At 36.8% G+C, this 7500-nt stretch overlaps 1 protein-coding gene across 10 annotated transcripts in view; it reads left to right on the forward strand.

The window, feature by feature from the left end:
- npnta (nephronectin a) overlaps positions 1 to 7500 on the forward strand; it is a 122123-nt gene that overhangs the window by 48676 nt on the left and 65947 nt on the right. The window lies entirely within an intron of this gene.

The following is a 7500-nucleotide window of genomic DNA, read 5'->3' on the forward strand; positions in this document are numbered from 1 at the left end:
ATGAATTTTGATGAAGTTTCAACCAGGAGAGAGGATGAAAATCCTGTGTGGTGAAATATCTCAAGGAGAAAGGCGTCAGGACATCTTGGACTGTAATCTCTCTCGCTCGCTCTCTCTAAAAGCTGGATTTTAAAGGAGCGGTCTGAGCTCAATACAAGTTAAGCTCTATCAACAGCTTTCGTGCCATAATGTGGATTACTACAGGAGATTATTGCCACACTCAGGTTTAAAAAAAACAGAGAAAGTCTTATATTCAAAAAGGCATGTACACTGGAAGAACATCAGGACAGTCAGTTAACATTACAATACATGCACTAAATGTGTATAATTTTTTAACAGAGTATCCCAAAACACTATAACGCTGTTATATATTTTTTTTATATTTTATATAACACTGCTAGTGACAGAAATGGCATTTTGTGCCTTTAACGGCATTGTAAAAAAACTATGAATACTTTCTTCAGCAAGGATGAACTGATCAGCAGTGATTGTAGATGCATTTTTATGTTGCAAAACATCCTCAAATATCCTCTTAAATATCCTCAACAATTTTAAGCAAAAAATTTGCTTTCAACAGTGATAATAGTTCCTTCATTTTGTTGTTTAGATGATTTTTCTAGGATAAACATCAGAGGTTTAATTTTATTTATATATATATATATATATATATATATATATATGTGTGTGTGTGTGTGTGTATATATACATACATACATACATACATACATATATATATATGTATGATGAATAAATAAATAATATATATATATATATATATATATATATATATATATATATATATATATATATATATATATATATATATATTTATGTATGTATGATAAATAAGACTCATCAAAATATATTTAAAAACTTGACATTTATAAGCATAAGTTTTAGTATATGTATATATACAGTGGTCGGTCCCTCGTTATTTGCGGGAGTTACATTCTAAAAAGTAACCTGCAATAGGTGAAATACGCGAACTAGTCAGCTTTATTTTTTACTATTATTATAGATGTCTTAAAGCTATAAAACCCCTCACTACACTCTTCATACACTTTTCGCAGGCAGGCATAGACATTTTCACACTTTTCTCTCTTGTTTAAACAATCTCAAATTTCAAACCTTCGTAGAAAAATAAGTCCAGTGTTATAGAATAAAACCAAAGATCAAAACCTGCTGTCAGGCGCAAACATTCATCGATGTCAGCAAAAGATTCATAAAGCAGATAATGTTGGCATCCAGCTTAATGTCCCTTTTCCTGCAGTCACTGATCCACAAAACTAGCAGACTCCGTCCTTTATGGCGTCGCTCACCGGATGTGCCGTGCACATGACAGTTGGAAGTAACACAATCCAGACGCACACATTGGTATGTTTTTTAAAATGAAAATATTTAGATGGCGCTCTGTGGTATGGCAGAAATATGAACCATGTTCTGAGTTGTAGCTGGGCACTGCAAATAGCTGCCGACTTGCTGCATCAGTGTGCGTACGCTGATATAAACCTTTGTTTACAATTTTAAAATGCATGGGGCGGTGCCTCCGGTGTGCGACCCCCTTTACGACGGTCTTGCTGTGGACAGTTACAACACTTTTTCCATCCTAGTTGAAACTCACACTTACGATCAAAGATTTATATTAATTTGGCAAGCTGAACACATGTTCAGTACAGTAGACACGGATATTAATTGACAATGGTCTACAGCCAATCAGGATGCAGAACAGAATGCGCTGTAAAAAAAGCATGTCACATAGCGCTAAAAAGATTTGTGAGACTGCGAAAGGTGAACCATGTTATAGCGTAGACTGTAGAATACACAAGATGTGTCACTCACATAGTTTTGAATGGGGAAAAGTGTAACGGTCAGTATGGTGAATGAAGCCCCACCTTCTACAAGAGCCAATCAACGATCGTTATAGACTGGCTTTTCTTTGGGGGAGGATCTTGATTGTTGTTGTTTATATTATTGGTGATTCCTCATATGAAATTTAATCGTAAGATTGGCAAGCAAGTTTTAGAATTAGTTGTTTCTGCAATTAAACAGAATGCCCGAGAGGACTTTCAAAGTGAAATGACTTGTCTTAAAGGGACTTTGGTTATAGCGAGTGACCACTGTACCGTATATATACTGTACGTCAGTGTTTCTCAACCACGCTCCCGGAGAACCATCAGCACCAGGCCCGGATTGGCTAATCGGGAGGACCGGGAGAATTCCCGGTGGGCCGGTTCGTTTTTTGGCCGCGAGGGCCGGTGTCCCTAGCTCCAGAATCTGTTGCTCTAAGCAGTCACACTTTTTCAATTAATTTATTTATTTACTTGACCACAGTCTTCTTATTCATTAATTTAATACAGCTCTCTGCTCTTTTCATATATTACCAGCCTGCAGGTTCATAATGTTATAAGTCACTTCTCATTATACAACCGTTGTGGCCCAGTGGTTAGCACGTTAGATTACAACGTCGCCGACCCGGGTTTGATCCTCGCCTGAGTAAATTATTATTTTCATTTTTACTGTTGAGACATATAATACTGTTTGGGTTGTCGAACATTTGAAGTTCTAAAGCAGCTGTTTTCTCAAAAAAAGACGTGATAGTGTAATTAGAAACTGAATTGGAAATGACCTTATTTTAATATAGTCAGTCGTGAACTGAGGTGTGCCGGTCTGAGGCTTGAAACTCCAGGGCTGAAAAGGAGTCCCACTCCGGCCCTGATCAGCACTGCATGTTTTGGATGTCTCCATTGTCTGTGACACCTATTGCAGGACTTTCAGTCTCTGCTAATGAGCTGATGAGCTGAAGGGTTTGGTTAAGGAGACATGGAAAATGTGCAGAGCTGTTGGTCCTTCAAGAATGTGGTTGAGAAGCACTGCTGTAACTCTTCATATATGTTGGCATGAGACTTTTGCAAAAGAATCACTTACTGACATTTTCTGTCAGAAGTTTAATCCATTCTTTTAACTTTGTTGTAGTGACAAGATAAAGCAGGTAAAGCTGATAAAGCTGGTATTTTTTTAGTGATAGGTGAAACCAATTGTTAATGTAACTCATCCAACTAGAAATATGCTCCCAATTCAGGAGATCATATTTATTTTCAGAACACTTTCGGTTAGTGCTTCTGCGTTAATAAAAACCTCAAGGTCTGTATTTTAAACCCTCCTGAATGATGTCCAGCGTCACTTTCAGTGTAAATGCATGACTGCAACAGAGATTTTTGTATCTGGACAAGTAATGTTTGATACGCCATTTAGGAAACGTGTCCAGTCAGGGTCAAATAAGTCCAAAACCGTTATAATCCGGGTAAAAGGATAGTTCTTTTTCATATTTTTCCCAACTGATGTTTAACAGAGCATTTCAGTATTTCCTATAGTATTTTTTCTTCTGGAGAAAGTCTTATTTCTTTTATTTTGGCTAGAATAAAAGCAGTTTTTAATTTTATTAAAAACCATTTTGAGGTCAATATTATTAGCCCCTTAGGCAATAGTTTTTCAGATCGTCTACAGAACCAACTATCATTCCACATTGACTTGCCTAATCACCCTAACCTGCCTAATTAACCTAGTTAAGCCTTTAAATGTCACTTTAAGTCGAACACTAGTTGCTTGAAAAATATCTAGTCAAATATTATGTACTGTCATCATGGCAAAGAGAAAATACATCAGTTATTAGAAATGAGCTAATAAAAATGTCTTTTACTTTGAAGTGGCATGTCCTCGTGAGGATCAGTGAGGTCAGGAGGTTGACGATGGTATCAGAGAACAGGATTTAATAAATGAAGATCTGCGACCGTGACTGTACTGTTCCTAAGCTTCAAAAATACCAGCTCAGCAACATCTTATTCAAATGTTTGAGCATCAGTGCTTCACAGAGGAGTGTGTGAAGCTGACCTGACTAAGGAACTGCAAAGAAACCTTTGTTACACAGACAGTCCCGCCTGGGCATGAGAACACAGGAGCTGGAGGAGTGGAACTCTGTTTTCTGGACCGATGAATCCTCTTTTGAGGACAGATCTCTCTGGGGTTGGTTATTTTTTGCAATGATTTTAAAGAAATCTCTTAAGGAGCTTTTCTACTGCATGGTACAGCAAGGTTTGGTTTGGTATAGCTCGCTTTTGTGAGCTTTTCCATTGTGTTTTTTTCTCAAGTAGCTCATGACCGGTTACTCGCTGAAGTCACCAGTCTGAGTCCTAATGCCCCACTATAGTGAAGGAGACACCATCCGCTTGTTAAGTATGATGTCATGTGAAGCGGCTTCTGGGTCCAATCGCTGTATCAAACTGTATGGGGAGACTCATCAAATGGTAGTGATAAACATTTACAAAGTGCTCACAAAAATCACAATCGATATGTTTATATATGTCCATGCCTATTATCCAATGGCCAGAAAGTGATTAACTTTTTGATATTTGCAATGCAGCAAGCCCAGATACTGTTGTGTACATGTTGCGTGTGGCGTTCACTCCTGCCCTTAATAATTACTTCCAATTGATCATGTTTTTTGCCCTTTTCAGTTTTCTATTGGTTGATCTGGTGGCGTCAGGCCTTTAAAACAAACGGAAGCGGACTTCTACCGCCCCCTCATTCCTCCACGCTACCACAGTTGTTGATGGCTTTATTGTTGTGTTCTCCTTTGTGCTTTCCTTTTGATATTTGTTTGGAGTGGGGAGCTCCAACCTGCTTTAGGGTTGTTTGGTTGTTCTTTATTATGTTGTTGGGCTCCCCATCTCTTGTCAATTTGGATTGTTTTGCTGGTTATGTTATGTTAATAAATAATTTAGCTGGAGCACTTTGATCGTCGTTTATTTATGTTACGTTGTCTTTTGGTCACGAGTCATATTTAAGTTAGGGACTGTAACATAATTTTGGGCTCGTCCGCTTCTCTTTATAGGTTGTTTCACTTTGTTCTCCTTTTGATACCAAACTTGTTTGACTTTACTGAACGATAGATCGTTAGACTAAAATGTTTGGTTCTCATGGGGAATTCCTCATGACGTAGTTTCGCGTCATAGGGAATCCCGTGTAGCGTGTCACACCGTGATTGCATATAAAGTTCAACTTAATGTGAGATATGACTAAAAAGTGATCATAAACTAATATTTTTTCAATTCAAATGAGTTGCGGCTTGGATCTGGAAACTGTATTTTATGCGTCACGACACTGGTGGTGGTGTGGAGAGACCCCCCTCATGTTTGTGAAGCACTTTGGGTGTATGGCCATACACAATAAATGCGCTATATAAATACACATTACATTACATTACAAGTATCTGGTACCTGGTTAGGTTCCAAGAGGTAGTGAAGAAAAACGTTTTTGGATGTAAACTAATTTTTTTCTTGTTTAGGGTTTTTTTTAAACAAGAACTGTGTTTTGGGGGCCTAAAAACTACACCATCACGTCTCCATTTAAATGGCAAAAATGGGATTTTGGGAAAGCTGTGGCTTATACATCATGTATATATTGCATAGACGTGTAGTGTTTCTTTAAAAACGTGACATTGCCATCTACATGTAAACATAGATGCAACATAGCACTGCAAAATGTAAACTTATAAATAATAAACTATAACTTATAAAAATAAATCCCTGTGTCTAGGGAAAACAGATGAAAACTAGCCTTTTGGCTAATTCTGGTGCATTTGCATATATATATTTGTTGTTTGTGCAATTTATTTATAAATTTTTATTTATTTGTTTATTTGGCCATGAGAGCAATTAATTAGCATTTCTGCATGGCATATATATATATATATATATATATATATATATATATATATATATATATATATATATATATATATATATATATATATATTGTTTTTTCTTTTTTTAAATATTTCCCAAATTGTTTACTTCCTTTTCTTTAAAAAGCAGTGATCTCCACTGCCTGATTGATATACAATAGAAGTGTAATATAAATATTTAAAGCCATGTATTTAAAATATGAACATTTACTCCAGTATTTTCAATGGCGTTTCTGCTGAAACGTATTTTCAATGGCGCCTGCTGACCCTGACGGGTAGATGTGTGTAATTGGCTTTTCATCTCGTTTTACCCTTTTGAACACTTAAATTAAGGCTGAAGTCTATTCCACTGATTGTATTTTAATTACATTACTACATTGATGCTGTAAAAAGAAGCGTATAAAATTGAAAATAGTCACATTAACCAATCACCGGAAGTTTATCAGTAGAGGAAGAAACAATAGCTGTGCACATACCCTATTGACGTAACTTGCCTAACAAACCTAGAAAAGCCTTTAAATGTCACTTTAAGCTGTATAGAAGCGTAAAGATAAAAAAGATTTTAAAAAAATTTGTAATTAGAAATGAGTAAGTAAATCTATTATGTTTAGAAATGTGTTGAACAGTAATTTGGGGGGGGGGTATAAAGAGAGGCTAATAATTCACGAGGGCTAATTCTGACTGCAATTTTATCTCAAAAGTTTTGTCAAAATGATTTTTCTATTTCTCACAAACAAAAAAATTATGTATTATCCTACAATTCTGGATAGATTAGTCTAAATACAAATCTAAGTAAAGAGTTTACGAGTCGAACATGTGGAAATGTTCAATAAATGAGCAGTTTTGTAGCATTTACTGCATGTTTTTCACTTGTGATTAATTGAATACATCCTTGCTGAATAAAATAAACAATAAAATCCTCAATTCAACGACGTACGTGCATGTTTAATCATGATAATCTGAAAAAAGTACGCTTATTACATTACATATTGCTATAAATATGACTGAATATCTTCAGAAATGCCTGGTTTATGGCGGTTTTCAGCTTGTCTACTTCTGTTTTCATATAATTTCTAAACTCTTCTTTGAATTGGCTGAATCTTAAATGGCCTCATGGCCTCCTAACCCTCCCCAAATCATAATTGGCATATCATCACTCTGTCTCCTCTTCACCTATCTGCTAGTGTGTGGTGTGCGCTCTGGCGCAAAAATGGCTGCAGTCACATCATCCAGGTGGATGCTGCACACTGGTGGTGGATAAGGGGATTCCCTCCCATTGTGTAAAAGCGATTTGAGTGCCCTGAAAAAGGCTATAGAAATATAAGGAATAATTAATATTATTATTATTAAATTAGTCTTCTGTTTGGAGATGTCTCTGCTGAGAGCTCCTACTGCTTGCAAAGTTTCGGAGCCATGCTCCTTCTCAGGTAATGGTTTGTCATTGTCATCCGATGTTTTGTTCTCCTAGCTTATTTTTGGTTTTACAAACCTCTTTTTAGGTTTTGCTCATTTTAAAATCGTCTGCCGGAAAGCTCACATGAATTGGCAGGAGTATAAGCAGTGGCGTAGTGGATGGGCTCGCAGGGCACGCACCGCGGGGGGGCCCCGCGTGATTAGGGGGCCCCACGTCGTCGCGATTTATTAATAATTGAAATTCCAGGAACTGCAATAATCAAACTTTTGGGAACAACTGTGGTCGGAACCAAAGTTCACAGGTCTGTGTTCTCTGAACTCCTCTCAAGCGGTGGACTACTTCATTC

Source organism: Danio rerio, chromosome 1, assembly GCF_052040795.2.
Source record: "Danio rerio strain M-AB ecotype USA chromosome 1, GRCz13ab, whole genome shotgun sequence".
In the NCBI taxonomy this organism is placed as follows: Eukaryota; Metazoa; Chordata; class Actinopteri; order Cypriniformes; family Danionidae; genus Danio; species Danio rerio.